The sequence below is a fragment of the Pseudophryne corroboree genome, unplaced genomic scaffold (assembly GCF_028390025.1).
Source record: "Pseudophryne corroboree isolate aPseCor3 unplaced genomic scaffold, aPseCor3.hap2 scaffold_429, whole genome shotgun sequence".
Classification (NCBI taxonomy): Eukaryota; Metazoa; Chordata; class Amphibia; order Anura; family Myobatrachidae; genus Pseudophryne; species Pseudophryne corroboree.
The window spans coordinates 182420-203928 of NW_026970061.1; the positions used below are offsets into that span (position 1 = coordinate 182420).

Consider the following 21509-nt stretch of genomic DNA (forward strand, 5'->3'; position numbering starts at 1 on the left):
CACACATCAGGAGATGCAGCATATCGGAGGTCTTCGATGCCTTTCCAGCAAATGCACACCACCTGCTGCTGGTCTGGACACAAAACAATGCCCACAATCGAAGTCCCAAAATGCCCAACTACAGGATTCATGTAAGTAGTAAATTTAGGAATGAATTTAGAAGTAGGAAATTAAGTTAGTTCACAAGTACATTCAAATTCAGATCTAAAGTCTAGGTAGGCCTCACGTCCTGGCAGCCGCCAGCATTTAAAAATGCCTTGATTAGAGGTACGGAATTAAATGTAGATAAGAAGTAGACACAAAATAAGACTCCGCAGAGCAGTTATCAGGTGTTTTTATCAATTGTTGCATTTAAAAAATCAAGCAATTAGGTTGCAACAATGTAACCCTATTTGCAAAATAGTACTAAATAAGTTTGTCGATGTAAGACATTTGCAAAGGCGCATCCAAAACACGCTGGAAAATGCAACTGAATCTGTTTTTGGAGGCTAGAATAGGAAATGTGCATCGGTCCTACAAGTACTGAAAGCTCTTCTCCCATCTCCCTTTTCTGAAAAGCCATTTAATATATGGTTCCCAGATAGGGGACATATCAGATATTGCCTTTCAAAAGCAGCAAATATCATACCACTTCTATTGCCATCAAAGATAAACATTGATTGTTTTCAGATATTGGATTGAAAAAGCAGTCTTTATTGACATAAAGAAGCAAAAAAACATACATAAACATTACACACATAAGTACTGTGTTGCAGCACAGCCAAAACACAATACAAATGCTGTCGGTATAGTACAGTTCAAGAACTACAGCACAGGTCAGCCTACACTATAAATCATGAACTGCACTATACATTTAAACAATACAATAGTTAATAAGGCTATGGGTGTGGAGTGTAAGAGGGTGACGGAATCACAAGCCCAAAGCTTTATTGAAAGACAGACACATATAAAGGGAGGATTAATAAATACAAAGATACCCTTTACTATAGAATGTAGTCCAATCCGGTCTTTCAACTCTTCCACAACTGAAAAACGGATAGTGTTCCCAAGCCTTCCATCCTGGAATATCTTCAGTCTCTCGCCAATGAAGAAAACAATCCCTCCAGCAGACTCTTCAACCACAATACAATATCACAGCCAAAAGAGCGAGAAGCAACTACACTTGCGTTTAAACAAAATGGCTAAAACTTAGTGGAGGAAAGTGCAGTGCACCAAAACATAAGCTGACACAATCATGGAGAATGCGCCAGCATATATGCTCTTCTGTCTATATTTTCCAAACCTGCTCTTGTCCCCTCCAGTTGCTCCATGTAGATTTGACGTCTGGCAAGGTGCATAACTCACTGACAAGCAGGCACACTCCTACATGAGTTTTCTCTCTCACTAGCTGGATGATACACATTCATTTGCATGTGCTCCACCTCCGACACACCGCCCACCCAACCACCCAGTCACCAGAGCCACCCACAAGCCAACTGGCTCCGTGATTTAATTTGCACAGTGCAGTCATCCAGGCAGCATGTCCTTCTCAATGGAATAATCTCTGGTTCCATGGAATCTTCCGCATTGGAATGCTGCGGAACAAAAAGGATTTAAACATTCAGCTTGCTAGCATTCAATGTACCTGCGGTTTGGTTCTAGCACATGGGTCTTCATCCTGTGGCCCTCCAGCTGCTGTGAAACTACACATCCCAGCATGCCCTGCCACAGTTTTGCTTTTAAGGTATGCTAAAACTGAGGCAGGGCATGCTGGGATATGTAGTTCCACAGCAGCTGGAGGGTCGCAGGTTGAAGACCCATGTTCTAGCATGCCTGTTCTATGATGCATGTTCCGTGATGTCACAATCAGCTTGGAATGGGGTGTCTAGCATGCATTTGCTGACAGCCACTTGAGGCAGACACACATCAGGAGATGCAGCATATCGGAGGTCTTCGATGCCTTTCCAGCAAATGCACACCACCAGCTGCTGGTCTGGACACAAAACAATGCCCACAATTGAAGGCTCAAAATGCCCAACTACAGGATTAATGTAAGTAGTGAATTTAGGAATGAATTTAGAAGTAGGAAATTAAGTTAGTTCACAAGTACATTCAAATTCAGATCTAAAGACTAGGTAGGCCTCACGTCCTGGCAGCACCCAGCATTTAAAAATGCCTTGATTATAGGTAGGGAATTAAATGTAGATAAGAAGTAGACACAAAAGAAGACTCCACAGAGCAATTATCAGGTGTCTTTATCAATTTTTGCATTTAAAAAATCAAGCAATTAGGGAACACAATGTTGCGACAATGTAACCCTATTTGCAAAATAGTACTAAATAAGTTTGTCGATGTAAGACATTTGCAAAGGCGCAAACAAAACACGCTGGAAAATGCAACTGAATCTGTTTTTGGAGGTTAGAATAGATGCAGGATCAAGTAGCTCAATGGGTAGGGTGTTTGATTAGAATTTAACAGGTTTTAGGTTTGAATCCTGGGTATGATAGTTTGAGGTGTTATTTAATAAAGTATGTTTATATATTAGTCACACATGGCTTACTTGTACAAATGGCATGTCACCAGTTAGTGCTGACTGCTGATATGCCATTTACACAAACATGCCATGTGTGACTGTATATGCATTTAAGGAGGGCACCCCTGCAATACCACAAACCATTGAGTGTCAAGTATACTAGATATATCTTCATATCTCATGTGCTTTCTCTGAGACCAATCTTGTTATGCCCCTTCCCCACAAGGCATGCGCCTTTTGTCCATATTGCAAAAATGGGGGGGAGGGCATATAATTCTCTGTCACAGGGCACCAAAAAGTCTAGTTATGGCTCTGGTATGCATTATGTAATCTGGCAGACCATCTCTCCAACACTGGCTGGTTGGAATAGAAATCCGGTTATCTATGTGAGCAAATGACCATCAACGATTTACTCTCAAACACTAAAAAATGGACAAAAATGGTCCCCTAAACAAATTGGTTAAATTTTGGGTTTAACCAATTTGTGTAATGACCATTTTTGACCACTTTTCTAGTGTTTGGGAGCAAATGGTTAATTGACATTTGCTCCTATACATTACCAGATTTTCATTCCAACCATCCAGACTGGATAGATAGCCTGACAGATAATTGTGTAGTGTACGCCCAGGATAACTGTTAGTCATGCTTTATTTTATGGCGGCACATAAATGGGTGGACAGATCCAGGGCAAGCACTGCCCACTCATGCATAGTTGTCAACTGATGTGAAGTTCCAGGGGGCAATCTCAGTTATAAAGGGAAGTATCTGGAAATTGTCCCTAGTTAAAAAAAAAAAAAAAATTTGATCAACTCCATTTATTTAGTATGATATCCCAGGTGATAGGATGCCGGCAGTCAGAACAACATACTTTATTAAATAACACATCTCAAACTACCATACCCAGGATTCAAACCTATAACCTGTTGAATTCTAATCAAACACCCTACCTATTGAGCTATTTGATCCTGCATAAAAATTGTGAACATTATATGAAGCTATTGGTACTTTGCAAAAAAAAAGAATCAGCATTACAACGCAGCAGATCCATGCAGTTTGCAGCCACACACTACATGTATCTGCTCAGCCACAATGCTGATTATTTCTTCACAAAGTACAAGGTGAGCTCCAAACAGAATTCTCTAGCTTAGAATTATACCTTTCTTTGCCAAACCTAGAAGTCGGGCCCCCCACCCTGGGATCCCCCAGAGGGAGGCCTGCACCGTCATGCGGCAGGCTTGTCCGTTTTGGAAGCAGGCTGATGGGCAGCCCAGGATTGCTTCAGTCTGGGCTTGGCAGGTCTGGAAACATGAGCTTGCTTTGGGTATGCCTGACCTTGGGTACGCTTTACCTGGAGGATGAAAGGGCCAAGAAAAGTACTTTTAGCCTTCTGCGTGGTAGGAGTCATACTAGGTAGGCAAGCTGTTTTAGCAGTAGCCAGATCAGCTACAATCTTATTGAGGTCTTCTCCAAAAGGAGATTCAACTGAGGCAGCACAAGGGAACTCTCATCTGGGGACAACAACTGCAGGGAGAACACATATTTTCAGATGAACATGGTAGGGCAGAAGGCTGCCTAATACTGAAGCACCCCCAAACAACAAATCAAATGCAACTTACTTGACAGAGATGTGCCTGAGCAACGGCCCTCCCCAGCCCTATCCCAAATCATACTTATTTTGCATAGGAGATACCATGGTCATGAAGATTGTTCTCCCAGGGTTAGGTTCATTCATTGCATTCTGGGTATGCTGACCCCTGTGATTTCCCCAAATGTGGGAAACTCGACTGCATTATTTGTGGTAGTGGGGGACTGTATTTGTGCTTTCCTCTGGTCAGCTCTGGTAAAATTCAGATTTCTTTGTCTCAGATCTTCCTCTAGCCTTGTTCTTCTTTCGAGAGTTCCCTTGTGCTGCCTCAGTTGGATCTCCTTCACTTGACAGGGGGGTGCCCGAGCAGCGACCCTCCCCAGCTCTAGCCCAACTCCTACTTACCTGCCAGGTGAGATACTATGATCATGAAGTTGCTTCTCCCAGGGCAAGGCTCACCCATTGCACTCTGGGTGTGCTGCCCCTGCGATTTCCCCAAATGTGGGAAACTTGACTGCATAATTTGAGTTTTCCCTGGTCGGCTCTCATGTAATTCAGATCTCTTTGTCTCAGGTCTCTCTCCAGCCTAGTTTGCTGTCTGGTTCCACTTCTTTTTTCTTGAGCCCCTCCCTTCTATACCCTTGTGCACTATCCTGACTTCTCCTCCCGTCTGCTTACTTTGTGCCTCCCAATGCACAATGCAAACTACGGGTAGTGCTGCAGGGCCCACACCCTTTTACTTGCTTTACAGAGCAGCTCTGGAGCTGTTACAGTGCCCAGCTGCTGCAAGAAATCAGCTTGAATGCTTCAGGGGCTGGGGAATGGCCAACATGAGCCCCACACCGAAGGAGGGTGGGGGTGCTTAATGCCAACTAGGGGTCATCCAAGCACCACAAAAGGCCTCCATGCCTTGCACGCTCCTTTTCTCTTTTCATATGCAGACAAGGGTTGAAGCCACCTTTGACCCACTGCTTGGATGACATCACCATATTCAAATCCATCTGCTGCAGGCCATCCCCCAGGAATGCTTGCACTAGTTGTTGCATTTGGTTTGTTGTTTGGGGGTGCTTCAGTATTAGGCAGCCTTCTGCCACCCCATGTTCATCTGAAAATATGTGTTCTCCCTGCAGTTGTTGTCCCCAGATGAGAGTTCCCTTGTGCTGCCTCAGTTGAATCTCCTTTACTTGACAGAGATGTGCCTGAGCAGCGGCCCTCCCCAGCTCTATCCCAAATCATACTTATTTTGCATAGGAGATACTATTGTCATGAAGATTGTTTTCCCAGGGTGAGGTTCATTCATTGCATTCTGGGTATGCTGACCCCTGTGATTTCCCCAAATGTGGGAAACTCGACTGCATTATTTGTGGTAGTGGTGGACTGTGTTTGTGCTTTCCTCTGGTCAGCTCTGGTAAAGTCAGATTTCTTTGTCTCAGATCTTCCTCTAGCCTTGTTCTTCTTTTGAGAGTTCCCTTGTGCTGCCTCAGTTGGATCTCCTTCACTTGAAAGGTAGTCCCCGAGCAGCGACCCTCCCCAGCTCTAGCCCAACTCCTACTAACCTGCCAGGTGAGATACTATGATCATGAAGGTGCTTCTCCCAGGGCAAGGCTCACCCATTGCACTCTGGGTGTGCTGCCCCTTGCGATTTCCCCAAATGTGGGAAACTTGACTGCATAATTTGTGTTTCCCCTGGACGGCTCTCGTATAATTCAGATCTCTTTGTCTCAGGTCTCTCTCCAGCCTAGTATGCTGTCTGTTTCCACTTCTCTTTTCTTGAGCCCCTCCCTTCTATAACCTTGTGCACTATCCTGACTTCTCCTCCCGTCTGCTTACTTTGTGCCTTCCAATGCACAATGCAAACTACAGGTAGTGCTGCAGGGCCCACACCCTTTTACTTGCCTTACAGAGCAGCTCTGGAGCTGTTACAGTACCCAGCTGCTGCAAGAAATCAGCTTGAATGCTTCAGGGGCTGGGGCATGGCCAACATGAGCCCCACACCGAAGGAGGGTGGGGGTGTTTAATGCGAACTAGGGGTCATCCAAGCGTCGCAAAAGGCCGCCATGCCCTGCATATCCCTTTTCTCTTTTCATAAGCAGACGAGGGTTGAAGCCAACTTTGACCCACTGCTTGGATGACATCACTTGCTGCCTTTCCAATGAAGCAAGTTTAATTTAGTAATAGGTGAAAAACCATCCCTACAAAGGTGTTAATCAGATACTTGGCTTTGTGGACACTTTTCAGAGAACAAATTAGTTAGCATAAAAATAAAGCCAGAAAATGAAGAGCTGTTTAATCACTCAATTGGATTTTTCTGCAAGCGTATTTCTTTTTCTCTGCAACCCACTGCTAAGTTGTGCTTCCTAGCTGTTCTTTTATAAAATCACTTAATCAAATCTAACTCTGATTACATCAGAGAAGGCCAGGTACCCTACACCATAAGAGGGGGTTTGAAATTTTGACTTGTCTACTTAAAGATCACCAAAATCTGATGACAAGGTCAATAACATCCCTGGGTGGGATTGAACCACCAACCCTTTGGTTAATAACCAAACACACTAACCGATTGCACCACCGAGACACTTTGCAAAAGTACATACTGACAAAGGTTAATAAGCATTCATCTAGAACGTTTCCTAGAAAACTTTAAAAAGTCAATAATCTGGAGAGTTTTTGTAAGATGTTTCTTCCATCAACCAATGAAGAAACGCATTGGTACTTTCCCATGATGAGTGAGTGCTTCAGGATCTCTTGCACTTACATGTGCAGCAGAGTACTGCAATGGAAGCATGCTGGGCCCCTTAACCCAGAGGTAGGCAGATTGAAACTATCCTCTGCTATATGCATTTTTTTTTTTGTTAATTAAAGTAATCCAAAACTGGGATTGATATTTTTGCTCTTTTATTTTTACTTAAAGTACAATAACTTTTACCATTTTAATTTGTTTTAATAGTATATTGACAGTATTGTTTTCTTTCAAAAATCCACTTAATTTTCTTTACCCTATTATTAAAATGGTAATTGACAAAAACAAACTACATTGTCACCAGAAGAGCAATACAAAATGTACAAGTGATATATTAAAATCATCTTTCCAGCTTGAATTTCAATGATGCATTGGGGCAACGATTTTGTGAGAAACATCTTCACCCTTAAATAAAGATTTTCTTAATTCCTTACCTGTGTGCTAATTAGATATCACCTTGTTTTCACATTAAACAGACTTCCACATGAGAAAGCAGCAAGGATGCAGTGGCGTTAATGTTTCCTGGTGTCAACCTGTATTATTTCAGTAGATATTGAAATGAGGATGCATCTTGCTGCCTTTCCAATGAAGCAAGTTTAATTTAGTAATAGGTGAAAAACCATCCCTACAAAGATGTTAATCAGATACTTGGCTTTGTGGACACTTTTCAGAGAACAAATTTGTTAGCATAAAAATAAAGCCAGAAAATGAAGAGCTGCTTAATCACTCAATTTGATTTTTTTGCCAGCATATTTCTTTTTCTCTGCAAACCACTGCTAAATTGTGCTTCCTAGCTGTTTTTATAAAATCACTGAATCAAATCTAACTCTGATTACATCAGAGAAGGCCAGGTACCCTACACCATAACAGGGGTTTTTGAAATTTTGACTTGTCTACTTAAAGATCACCAAAATCTGATAACAAGGTCAATTACATCCCTCGGTGGGATTGAACCACCAACCTTTTGGTTAATAGCTGTACACACTAACTGATTGCGCCACAGCGACACTTTGCAAAAGTACATACTGACAAAGGCTAATAAGCATTCATCTAGAACGTTTCCTAGAAAAACTTTAAATAGTCAATAATCTGGAGAGTTTTTGTAAGATGTTTCTTCCATCAACCAATGAAGAAACACATTGGTACTTTCCCATGATGAGTGAGTGCTTCAGGATCTCTTGCAATTACATGTGCAGCAGAGTACTGTAATGGAAGCATGCTGGGTCCATAGCCCAGAGGTAGGCAGATTGAAACTATCCTCTGCTATATGCATTTTTTTTTGTTAATTAAAGTAATCCAAAACTGGGATTGATATTTTTGCTCTTTTATTTTTACTTAAAGTACAATAACTTTTACCATTTTCATTTGTTTTAATAGTATATTGACAGTATTGTTTTCTTTCAAAAATCCACTTAATTTTCTTTACCCGATTATTAAAATGGTAATTGACAAAAACAAACTACATTGTCACCAGAAGAGCAATACAAAATGTACAAGTGATATATTAAAATCATCTTTCCAGCTTGAATTTCAATGATGCATTGGGGCAACGATTTTGTGAGAAACATCTTCACCCTTAAATAAAGATTTTCTTAATTCCTTACCTGTGTGCTAATTAGATATCACCTTGTTTTCACATTAAACAGACTTCCACATGAGAAAGCACAAAGGATGCAGTGGCGTTAATGTTTCCTGGTGTCAACCTGTATTATTTCAGTAGATATTGAAATGAGGATGCATCTTGCTGCCTTTCCAATGAAGCAAGTTTAATTTAGTAATAGGTTAAAAACCATCCCTACAAATGTGTTAATCAGAAACTTGGCTTTGTGGACACTTTTCAGAGAACAAATTTGTTAGCATAAAAATAAAGCCAGAAAATGAAAAGCTGTTTAATCACTCAATTGGATTTTTTTGCCAGCATATTTCTTTTTCTCTGCAACCCACTGCTAAATTGTGCTTCCTAGCTGTTTTTATAAAATCACTGAATCAAATCTAACTCTGATTACATCAGAGAAGGCCAGGTACCCTACACCATAAGAGGGGGTTTGAAATTTTCACTTGTCTACATAAAGATCACCAAAATCTGATAACAAGGTCAATTACGTCCCTGGGTGGGATTGAACCACCAACCTTTTGGTTAATAGCCTTACACAGTAACTGATTGCGCCACAGCAACACTTTGTAAAAGTCCATACTGACAAAGGCTAATAAGCATTCATCTAGAACGATTCCTAGAAACATTTTAAAAAGTCAATAATGTGGAGAGTTTTTGTAAGATGTTTCTTCCATCAACCAATGAAGAAACACATTGGTACTTTCCCATGATGAGTGAGTGCTTCAGGATCTCTTGCACTTACATGTGCAGCAGAGTACTGTAATGGAAGCATGCTGGGTCCATAACCCAGAGGTAGGCAGATTGAAACTATCCTTTGCTATATGCATTTTTTTTTTGTTCATTAAAGTAATCCAAAACTGGGATTGATATTTTAGCTTTTATTTTTACTTAAAGTACAATAACTTTTACCATTTTAATTTGTTTTAGTGCAAATGGCATATCAGCAGTCAGCACTAACTGGTGACATGCCATTTGTACAAGTAAGCCATGTGTGACTAATATATAAACATGCTTTATTAAATAACACCTCAAACTATCATACCCAGGATTCAAACCTATAACCTGTTGAATTCTAATCAAACACCCTACCCATGGAGCTACTTGATCCTGCATCTTTTCTAACCTCCAAAAACAGATTCAGTTGCATTTTCCAGCGTGTTTTGTTTGCGCCTTTGCAAATGTCTTACATCGACAAACTTATTTAGTACTATTTTGCAAATAGGGTTACATTGTCGCAACATTGTGTTCCCTAATTGCTTGATTTTTTAAATGCAACAATTGATAAAGACACCTGATAATTGCTCTGTGGAGTCTTATTTTGTGTTTTGTGTTTAGTCTTTAGATCTGAATTTGAATGTACTTGTGAACTAACTTAATTTCCTACTTCTAAATTCATTCCTAAATTCACTACTTACATGAATCCTGTAGTTGGGCATTTTGGGACTTCGATTGTGGGCATTGTTTTGTGTCCAGACCAGCAGCAGGTGGTGTGCATTTGCTGGAAAGGCATCGAAGACCTCCGATATGCTGCATCTCCTGATGTGTGTCTCCCTCAAGTGGCTGTCAGCAAATGCCTGCTAGACACCCCATTCCAAGCTGATTGTGACATCATGGAACATGCATCATAGAACAGGCATGCTAAAACATGGGTCTTCAACCTGCGACCCTCCAGCTGCTGTGGAACTACACATCCCAGCATGCCCTGCCTCAGTTTTAGCATACCTTAATAGCAAAACTGTGGCAGGGCATGCTGGGATGTGTAGTTTCACAGCAGCTGGAGGGCCACAGGATGAAGACCCATGTGCTAGAGCCAAGCCGCAGGTACATTGAATGCTAGCAAGCTGAATATTTAAATCCTTTTTGTTCCGCAGCATTCCAATGCGGAAGATTCCATGGAACCAGAGATCCTTCCATTGAGAAGGACATGCTGCCTGGATGACTACACTGTGCAAATTAAATCACGGAGCCAGTTGGCTTGTGGGTGGCTCTGGTGACTGGGTGGTTGGGTGGGTGGTGTGTCGGAAGTGGAGCGCATGCAAATGATTGTGTATCATCCAGCTAGTGAGAGAGAAAACTCATGCAGGAGTGTTCCTGCTTGTCAGTGGGTTATGCACCTTGCCAGACGTTAAATCTACATAGAGCAGCTGGAGGGGACAAGAGCAGGTTTGCAAAATATAGATAGAAGAGCATATATGCTGGCGCATTCTCCATGATTGTGTCAGCTTATGTTTTGGTGCACTGCACTTTCCTCCACTAAGTTTTAGCCATTTTTGTTAAGCTCAAGTGTAGTTGCTTCTCGGCCTTTTGGCTGTGATCTTGTATCGTGGTTGAAGGGTCTGCTGGAGGGAGGGATTGTTTTCTTCATTGGCGAAAGACCAAAGATATTCCAGGATGGAAGGCTTGGGAACACTATCTGTTTTTCAGTTGTGGAAGAGCACAGAGGTCGGATTGGACTACATTCTATAGTAAAGGATATCTTTCTATTTATTGACCCTCCCCTTATATGTGTCTGTGTTACAATAAAGCTTCGGTTTTGTGAATCCCTCACCCTCTTACACTCCACACCCATAGCCTTATTAACTGTTGTATTATTGTATACTTTAAATGTATAGTGCAGTTCATGATTTATAGTGTAGACTGGCCTGTGCTGTAGTTCTTGAACTGTACTATACCGTCAGCATTTGTATTGTGTTTTGGCTGTGCTGCAACACTGTATTTATGTGTGCAATGTTTATGTATGTTTTTTTTTTATGTCAATAAAGACTGCTTTTTCAAGCCAATATCTGAAAACAATCAATGTTTATCTTTGATGGCAATAAAAGTGGTATGATATTTGATGCTTTTGAAATCCAATATCTGATATGTCCCCTATCTGGGAACCATATATTAAATGGCTTTTCAGAAAAGGGAGATGGGAGAAGAGCTTTCATTACTTGTAGGACCGATGCACATAAAGAAGCAAAAAAACATACATAAACATTACACACATAAGTACCCGCGTTGCGGCACAGCCAAAACACAATAGAAATGCTGATGGTATAGTACAGTTCAAGAACTACAGCACAGGCCAGCCTACACTATAAATCATGAACTGCACTATACATTTAAACTGTACAATAATACAACAGTTAATAAGGCTATGGGTGTGGAGTGTAAGAGGGTGAGGGAATCACAAGCCCGAAGCTTTATTGAAAGACTGACACATATAAGGGGAGGTTTAATAAATAGAAAGACATCCTTTACTATAGAATGTAGTCCAATCCGACCTCTGTGCTCTTCCACAACTGAAAAACAGATAGTGTTCCCAAGCCTTCCATCCTGGAATATCTTTGGTCTTTCGCCAATGAAGAAAGCAATCCCTCCCTCCAGCAGACCCTTCAACCGCAATACAAGATCACAGCCAAAAGGCCGAGAAGCAACTACACTTGAGCTTAACAAAAATGGCTAAAACTTAGTGGAGGAAAGTGCAGTGCACCAAAACATAAGCTGACACAATCATGGAGAATGCGCCAGCATATATGCTCTTCTATCTATATTTTGCAAACATGCTCTTGTCCCCTCCAGCTGCTCTATGTAGATTTAACGTCTGGCAAGGTGCATAACCCACTGACAAGCAGGCACACTCCTGCATGAGTTTTCACTCTCACTAGCTGGATGATACACAATCATTTGCATGTGCTCCACCTCCGACACACCACCCACCCAACCACCCAGTCACCAGAGCCACCCACAAACCAACTGGCTCCGTGATTTAATTTGCACAGTGTAGTCATCCAGGCAGCATGTCCTTCTCAATGGAAGGATCTCTGGTTCCATGGAATCTTCCGCATTGGAATGCTGCGGAACAAAAAGGATTTAAATATTCAGCTTGCTAGCATTCAATGTACCTGCGGCTTGGCTCTAGCACATGGGTCTTCATCCTGTGGCCCTCCAGCTGCTGTGAAACTACACATCCCAGCACGCCCTGCCACAGTTTTGCTATAAGGTATGCTAAAACTGAGGCAGGGCATGCTGGGATGTGTAGTTCCACAGCAGCTGGAGGGTCGCAGGTTGAAGACCCATGTTTTAGCATGCCTGTTCTATGATGCATGTTCCGTGATGTCACAATCAGCTTGGAATGGGGTGTCTAGCAGGCATTTGCTGACAGCCACTTGAGGGAGACACACATCAGGAGATGCAGCATATCGGAGGTCTTCGATGCCTTTCCAGCAAATGCACACCACCTGCTGCTGGTCTGGACACAAAACAATGCCCACAATCGAAGTCCCAAAATGCCCAACTACAGGATTCATGTAAGTAGTGAATTTAGGAATGAATTTAGAAGTAGGAAATTAAGTTAGTTCACAAGTACATTCAAATTCAGATCTAAAGTCTAGGTAGGCCTCACGTCCTGGCAGCCGCCAGCATTTAAAAATGCCTTGATTAGAGGTACGGAATTAAATGTAGATAAGAAGTAGACACAAAATAAGACTCCGCAGAGCAGTTATCAGGTGTTTTTATCAATTGTTGCATTTAAAAAATCAAGCAATTAGGGAACACAATGTTGCAACAATGTAACCCTATTTGCAAAATAGTACTAAATAAGTTTGTCGATGTAAGACATTTGCAAAGGCGCATCCAAAACACGCTGGAAAATGCAACTGAATCTGTTTTTGGAGGCTAGAATAGGAAATGTGCATCGGTCCTACAAGTACTGAAAGCTCTTCTCCCATCTCCCTTTTCTGAAAAGCCATTTAATATATGGTTCCCAGATAGGGGACATATCAGATATTGCCTTTCAAAAGCAGCAAATATCATACCACTTCTATTGCCATCAAAGATAAACATTGATTGTTTTCAGATATTGGATTGAAAAAGCAGTCTTTATTGACATAAAGAAGCAAAAAAACATACATAAACATTACACACATAAGTACTGTGTTGCAGCACAGCCAAAACACAATACAAATGCTGTCGGTATAGTACAGTTCAAGAACTACAGTACAGGTCAGCCTACACTATAAATCATGAACTGCACTATACATTTAAACAATACAATAGTTAATAAGGCTATGGGTGTGGAGTGTAAGAGGGTGACGGAATCACAAGCCCAAAGCTTTATTGAAAGACAGACACATATAAAGGGAGGATTAATAAATACAAAGATACCCTTTACTATAGAATGTAGTCCAATCCGGTCTTTCAACTCTTCCACAACTGAAAAACGGATAGTGTTCCCAAGCCTTCCATCCTGGAATATCTTCAGTCTCTCGCCAATGAAGAAAACAATCCCTCCAGCAGACTCTTCAACCACAATACAATATCACAGCCAAAAGAGCGAGAAGCAACTACACTTGCGTTTAAACAAAATGGCTAAAACTTAGTGGAGGAAAGTGCAGTGCACCAAAACATAAGCTGACACAATCATGGAGAATGCGCCAGCATATATGCTCTTCTGTGTATATTTTCCAAACCTGCTCTTGTCCCCTCCAGTTGCTCCATGTAGATTTGACGTCTGGCAAGGTGCATAACTCACTGACAAGCAGGCACACTCCTGCATGAGTTTTCTCTCTCACTAGCTGGATGATACACATTCATTTGCATGTGCTCCACCTCCGACACACCGCCCACCCAACCACCCAGTCACCAGAGCCACCCACAAGCCAACTGGCTCCGTGATTTAATTTGCACAGTGCAGTCATCCAGGCAGCATGTCCTTCTCAATGGAATAATCTCTGGTTCCATGGAATCTTCCGCATTGGAATGCTGCGGAACAAAAAGGATTTAAACATTCAGCTTGCTAGCATTCAATGTACCTGCGGTTTGGTTCTAGCACATGGGTCTTCATCCTGTGGCCCTCCAGCTGCTGTGAAACTACACATCCCAGCATGCCCTGCCACAGTTTTGCTATTAAGGTATGCTAAAACTGAGGCAGGGCATGCTGGGATATGTAGTTCCACAGCAGCTGGAGGGTCGCAGGTTGAAGACCCATGTTCTAGCATGCCTGTTCTATGATGCATGTTCCGTGATGTCACAATCAGCTTGGAATGGGGTGTCTAGCATGCATTTGCTGACAGCCACTTGAGGCAGACACACATCAGGAGATGCAGCATATCGGAGGTCTTCGATGCCTTTCCAGCAAATGCACACCACCAGCTGCTGGTCTGGACACAAAACAATGCCCACAATTGAAGGCTCAAAATGCCCAACTACAGGATTAATGTAAGTAGTGAATTTAGGAATGAGTTTAGAAGTAGGAAATTAAGTTAGTTCACAAGTACATTCAAATTCAGATCTAAAGACTAGGTAGGCCTCACGTCCTGGCAGCACCCAGCATTTAAAAATGCCTTGATTATAGGTAGGGAATTAAATGTAGATAAGAAGTAGACACAAAAGAAGACTCCACAGAGCAATTATCAGGTGTCTTTATCAATTTTTGCATTTAAAAAATCAAGCAATTAGGGAACACAATGTTGCGACAATGTAACCCTATTTGCAAAATAGTACTAAATAAGTTTGTCGATGTAAGACATTTGCAAAGGCGCAAACAAAACACGCTGGAAAATGCAACTGAATCTGTTTTTGGAGGTTAGAATAGATGCAGGATCAAGTAGCTCAATGGGTAGGGTGTTTGATTAGAATTTAACAGGTTATAGGTTTGAATCCTGGGTATGATAGTTTGAGGTGTTATTTAATAAAGTATGTTTATATATTAGTCACACATGGCTTACTTGTACAAATGGCATGTCACCAGTTAGTGCTGACTGCTGATATGCCATTTACACAAACATGCCATGTGTGACTGTATATGCATTTAAGGAGGGCACCCCTGCAATACCACAAACCATTGAGTGTCAAGTATACTAGATTTATCTTCATATCTCATGTGCTTTCTCTGAGACCAATCTTGTTATGCCCCTTCCCCACAAGGCATGCGCCTTTTGTCCATATTGCAAAAATGGGGGGGAGGGCATATAATTCTCTGTCACAGGGCACCAAAAAGTCTAGTTATGGCTCTGGTATGCATTATGTAATCTGGCAGACCATCTCTCCAACACTGGCTGGTTGGAATAGAAATCCGGTTATCTATGTGAGCAAATGACCATCAACGATTTACTCTCAAACACTAAAAAATGGACAAAAATGGTCCCCTAAACAAATTGGTTAAATTTTGGGTTTAACCAATTTGTGTAATGACCATTTTTGACCACTTTTCTAGTGTTTGGGAGCAAATGGTTAATTGACATTTGCTCCTATACATTACCAGATTTTCATTCCATCCATCCAGACTGGATAGATAGCCTGACAGATAATTGTGTAGTGTACGCCCAGGATAACTGTTAGTCATGCTTTATTTTATGGCGGCACATAAATGGGTGGACAGATCCAGGGCAAGCACTGCCCACTCATGCATAGTTGTCAACTGATGTGAAGTTCCAGGGGGCAATCTCAGTTATAAAGAGAAGTATCTGGAAATTGTCCCTAGTTAAAAAAAAAAAAAATTTTTTTATCAACTCCATTTATTTAGTATGATATCCCAGGTGATAGGATGCCGGCAGTCAGAACAACATACTTTATTAAATAACACATCTCAAACTACCATACCCAGGATTCAAACCTATAACCTGTTGAATTCTAATCAAACACCCTACCTATTGAGCTATTTGATCCTGCATAAAAATTGTGAACATTATATGAAGCTATTGGTACTTTGCAAAAAAAAAGAATCAGCATTACAACGCAGCAGATCCATGCAGTTTGCAGCCACACACTACATGTATCTGCTCAGCCACAATGCTGATTATTTCTTCACAAAGTACAAGGTGAGCTCCAAACAGAATTCTCTAGCTTAGAATTATACCTTTCTTTGCCAAACCTAGAAGTCGGGCCCCCCACCCTGGGATCCCCCAGAGGGAGGCCTGCACCGTCATGCGGCAGGCTTGTCCGTTTTGGAAGCAGGCTGATGGGCAGCCCAGGATTGCTTCAGTCTGGGCTTGGCAGGTCTGGAAACATGAGCTTGCTTTGGGTATGCCTGACCTTGGGTACGCTTTACCTGGAGGATGAAAGGGCCAAGAAAAGTACTTTTAGCCTTCTGCGTGGTAGGAGTCATACTAGGTAGGCAAGCTGTTTTAGCAGTAGCCAGATCAGCTACAATCTTATTGAGGTCTTCTCCAAAAGGAGATTCAACTGAGGCAGCACAAGGGAACTCTCATCTGGGGACAACAACTGCAGGGAGAACACATATTTTCAGATGAACATGGTAGGGCAGAAGGCTGCCTAATACTGAAGCACCCCCAAACAACAAATCAAATGCAACTTACTTGACAGAGATGTGCCTGAGCAACGGCCCTCCCCAGCCCTATCCCAAATCATACTTATTTTGCATAGGAGATACCATGGTCATGAAGATTGTTCTCCCAGGGTTAGGTTCATTCATTGCATTCTGGGTATGCTGACCCCTGTGATTTCCCCAAATGTGGGAAACTCGACTGCATTATTTGTGGTAGTGGGGGACTGTGTTTGTGCTTTCCTCTGGTCAGCTCTGGTAAAAGTCAGATTTCTTTGTCTCAGATCTTCCTCTAGCCTTGTTCTTCTTTCGAGAGTTCCCTTGTGCTGCCTCAGTTGGATCTCCTTCACTTGACAGGGGGGTGCCCGAGCAGCGACCCTCCCCAGCTCTAGCCCAACTCCTACTTACCTGCCAGGTGAGATACTATGATCATGAAGTTGCTTCTCCCAGGGCAAGGCTCACCCATTGCACTCTGGGTGTGCTGCCCCTGCGATTTCCCCAAATGTGGGAAACTTGACTGCATAATTTGAGTTTTCCCTGGTCGGCTCTCATGTAATTCAGATCTCTTTGTCTCAGGTCTCTCTCCAGCCTAGTTTGCTGTCTGGTTCCACTTCTTTTTTCTTGAGCCCCTCCCTTCTATACCCTTGTGCACTATCCTGACTTCTCCTCCCGTCTGCTTACTATGTGCCTCCCAATGCACAATGCAAACTACAGGTAGTGCTGCAGGGCCCACACCCTTTTACTTGCTTTACAGAGCAGCTCTGGAGCTGTTACAGTGCCCAGCTGCTGCAAGAAATCAGCTTGAATGCTTCAGGGGCTGGGGAATGGCCAACATGAGCCCCACACCGAAGGAGGGTGGGGGTGCTTAATGCGAACTAGGGGTCATCCAAGCACCACAAAAGGCCTCCATGCCCTGCACGCTCCTTTTCTCTTTTCATATGCAGACGAGGGTTGAAGCCAACTTTGACCCACTGCTTGGATGACATCACCATATTCAAATCCATCTGCTGCAGGCCATCCCCCAGGAATGCTTGCACTAGTTGTTGCATTTGGTTTGTTGTTTGGGGGTGCTTCAGTATTAGGCAGCCTTCTGCCACCCCATGTTCATCTGAAAATATGTGTTCTCCCTGCAGTTGTTGTCCCCAGATGAGAGTTCCCTTGTGCTGCCTCAGTTGAATCTCCTTTACTTGACAGAGATGTGCCTGAGCAACGGCCCTCCCCAGCCCTATCCCAAATCATACTTATTTTGCATAGGAGATACTATTGTCATGAAGATTGTTCTCCCAGATTTAATTAAGTGATTTTATAAAAAACAGCTAGGAAGCACAATTTAGCAGTGGGTTGCAGAGAAAAAAATAACATTTTAAACCTACCGGTAAATTTTTTCTCTCGTAGTCCGTAGAGGATGATGGGGACTCCGTAAGGACCATGGGGGATAGACGGGCTCCGCAGCAGACATGGGCACTTTAAGAAAGACTTTAGATCTGGGTGTGCACTGGCTCCTCCCTCTATGCCCCTCCTCCATACCTCAGTTAGAGAAACTGTGCCCAGAGGAGACGGACAGTACGAGGAAAGGATTTTTGTTAATCCAAGGTCAAGATTCATACCAGCCACACCAATCACACCGTATAACTTGTGATATACTACCCAGTTAACAGTATGAAAACAACATAGCATCAGTCCAAGACCGATGAAAACTAACATATAACCCTTATGTAAGCAATAACTATATACAAGTCTTGCAGAAGTAGTCCGCACTTGGGACGGGCACCCAGCATCCTCTACGGACTACGAGAAAAAGATTTACCGGTAGGTTTAAAATCTTATTTTCTCTTACGTCCTAAAAGATGCTGGGGACTCCGTAAGGACCATGGGGATTATACCAAAGCTCCCAAACGGGCTCCTGCGGATGACTCTGCAGCACCGATTGAGCAAACAGGAGGTCCTCCTCAGCCAGGGTATCAAACTTATAGAACTTTGCAAAGGTGTTTGAACCCGACCAAGTAGCAGCTCGGCACAGCTGTAGTGCCGAGACCCCCGGGCAGCTGCCCAAGAAGAGCCCACCTTCCTAGTGGAATGGGCCTTGACTGAATTAGGCAACGGCAATCCCGCCATAGAATGCGCCTGCTGAATCGTGTTACAGATCCAGAGAGCAATAGTCTGATTTGAAGCAGGGGTGCCAATCTTGTTGGCTGCATACAGGACAAACAGTGCTTCTGTTTTTCTGACTCTAGCCGTTCTGGCCACGTAAATTTTCAAAGCCCTGACCACATCAAGGGACTCGGAATCCTCCAAGTCACGCGTAGCCACAGGCACCACAATAGGTTGGTTCATATGAAAGGATGAGTCCACTTTTAGCAGGAATTGAGGACGGGTCTGCAATTCCGCTCTATCCATATGGAAAACCAGATAGGGGATTTTATGTGATAAAGCTGCTAATTCCGACACTCGCCTAGCGGAAGCCAAGGCTAATAACATGACCACCTTCCAAGTGAGATATTTAAACTCCACCATTTTAAGTGGTTCAAACCATAACCTTAACACCACGTTAAGGTCCCAAGGGACCACCGGAGGTACAAAAGGAGGCTGAATATGCAGTACTCCCTTCACAAAAGTTTGTACTTACTTCAGGAAGAGAGGCCAATTCCTTTTGAAAGAAAATGGATAAGGCCAAAATCTGAACCTTAATAGAGCCTAATTTTAGGCCCAAATTCACTCCAGTTTGTAGGAAGTGAAGGAAGTGGCCCAGGTGGAATTCTTACGTATGAGCATTCCTGGCCTCACACAAAGAAACATATTTTCGCCATATACAGTGATAATGTTTAGATGTCACGTCCTTCCTAGCCTTTATTAGCGTAGGAATGACCTCATCTGGAATACCCTTTTCCGCTAGGATCCGGCGTTCAACCGCCATGCCGTCAAACGCAGCCGCGGTAAGTCTTGGAACAGACAGGGCCCCTGTTGCAACAGGTCCTGTCTTAGAGGAAGTGGCCACGGATCTTCTGTGAGCATTTCCTGCAGATCTGGATACCAGGTCCTTCGCGGCCAATCTGGAACAATGAGAATTGTTCTTACTCCTCTTTTTCTTACTATTATCAACACCTTGGGTATGAGAGGTAGAGGAGGAAATACATAGACCGACCGGAACACCCACGGTGTCACTAGGGCGTCTACAGCTACTGCCCGAGGGTCTCTTGACCTGTTGCAATACCTCTGTAGCTTTTTGTTGAGGCGGGACGCCATCATGTCTATCTGGAACAGTCCCCACCGACTTGCAATCTGTGCGAAGACTTCCTGATGGAGTCCCCACTCTCCTGGATGTAGGTCGTGTCTGCTGAGGAAGTCTGCATCCCAGTTGTCCACTCCCGGAATGAACACTGCTGACAGTGCGCTTTGATAAAGCTAAATATTTATCTTATTTAAAACCCTTTGTGAGGTCTAAGAACACTGTACGCTATTTGCGTATGGAGTACCGTAAGGGTACGCTCGTTGCGTAACAATCGCTTAGCCGTGGTCGAGACGCTCAAGCGTCACGTTCGCTCACGGCCAAGAGATCACAGGCAGGCACGCTATTGGCTGCTGACTAACGTAATGGTTCGCTATAGCGTAACGGACGCTGTATCGGGAGCGGGCTGCTCGAGCGATACAGACGCTCACGAGAATACGCTGTTGGTATCGGGCACACTTATAGGTGAGCGACTACCGTAATGCTACGCTATCAGCGTAGCGGACGCTCGAGACCACGAGGAGATCACGAGCGGCGCCGACGCTCACAATGTTAAACCTTTATGTCTAAACCACAAACAATGTAATTTGCTGTAAAACCTTAGTGTAGAGATAGGGTGTAAATGCAACACTGTATAACCTTATTAACTCAAAAGCTGTTCGAGCGTCACCGACGCTCTGAGAATACTTAACACTATAAGAAATACACAAATACCGTGCTTAGGGTCCAACGCCTAATATATATATTATGAATGTTATACTTGCAAAAGAATTAATACAATACAAGTCATACACTACAATATAACATAGACTAACTAACCAGGTAACTACACAGTAAATACAATACAAGTACGTTTAAGAGAAAATGAGAGAAAGAGAAGAGAGAGAGAGAAAGATATGGCCCATAATAACAAGAAAAGACAATATGATTACGGAGAAAACTTACGCACAAAGGAAACGATCGCATGCGCCTCTGGACATCCAGCTCCCGATTTTCAGCAATGATAACCGATGAAGAGTGAGTGCTGGATGTGATCGGCCTGTCTATTTATGCCCCACACACAATACAATTCAATGGTCCCTACAATCTCATTGTTCATTGGACACAGGAATTCGTCTTCGCATTATAACAAAAGGTCATAGGTTGATTCATACAGGTGGGCTGTGACTATTTCCAACAGCTCAGGTGGGAGGGAAACTGGGTTTCCCGCCGCATGGATAAGTAAGTGCAAATACAGTAAATGTTCATAAACTTCTTATGTCCATAACTATTCGCACGAGCGATTGATCCGCTTCAAACCAACACCGGAATATTGCTAATTAAATACTCTTCCGATGGATACTAAACACCACTGTATTACTCCTGTCTGACCCTTCGTATCAAACAATGAGGGATCTCTCTGTCCAGGAACATACTACATTAACTAAACTTTCAGAATCTATCAAAGGGACCATAATCTACAAAATGCATTATATGGTGAAAATATGTAACGAAAGAGTCGCCCGCTAGACGCACACAATCTCTACCGTAAATGTGCATACCGTGCGCCTGCGGGTGCCCGCAAC

General features: G+C 42.9%; 6 non-coding genes across 6 annotated transcripts; all 6 read left to right on the forward strand.

The window, feature by feature from the left end:
* The first annotated feature begins 4178 nt into the window (after window positions 1–4178).
* LOC135025940 (U1 spliceosomal RNA) lies at window positions 4179–4342 on the forward strand. The gene has a single exon (XR_010222623.1). It is a non-coding gene; the product is annotated as a U1 spliceosomal RNA (small nuclear RNA).
* Window positions 4343–4494: 152 nt separating this feature from the next.
* On the forward strand, window positions 4495–4657 carry LOC135025941 (U1 spliceosomal RNA). The gene has a single exon (XR_010222624.1). It is a non-coding gene; the product is annotated as a U1 spliceosomal RNA (small nuclear RNA).
* A 674-nt stretch (window positions 4658–5331) lies between these two features.
* On the forward strand, window positions 5332–5495 carry LOC135026026 (U1 spliceosomal RNA). Its single transcript, XR_010222695.1, has one exon. It is a non-coding gene; the product is annotated as a U1 spliceosomal RNA (small nuclear RNA).
* Window positions 5496–5645: 150 nt separating this feature from the next.
* On the forward strand, window positions 5646–5809 carry LOC135025911 (U1 spliceosomal RNA). Its single transcript, XR_010222595.1, has one exon. It is a non-coding gene; the product is annotated as a U1 spliceosomal RNA (small nuclear RNA).
* A 10993-nt stretch (window positions 5810–16802) lies between these two features.
* Window positions 16803–16966, forward strand: LOC135026007 (U1 spliceosomal RNA). The gene has a single exon (XR_010222677.1). It is a non-coding gene; the product is annotated as a U1 spliceosomal RNA (small nuclear RNA).
* Window positions 16967–17118: 152 nt separating this feature from the next.
* Window positions 17119–17281, forward strand: LOC135025942 (U1 spliceosomal RNA). Its single transcript, XR_010222625.1, has one exon. It is a non-coding gene; the product is annotated as a U1 spliceosomal RNA (small nuclear RNA).
* Window positions 17282–21509: the final 4228 nt, after the last annotated feature.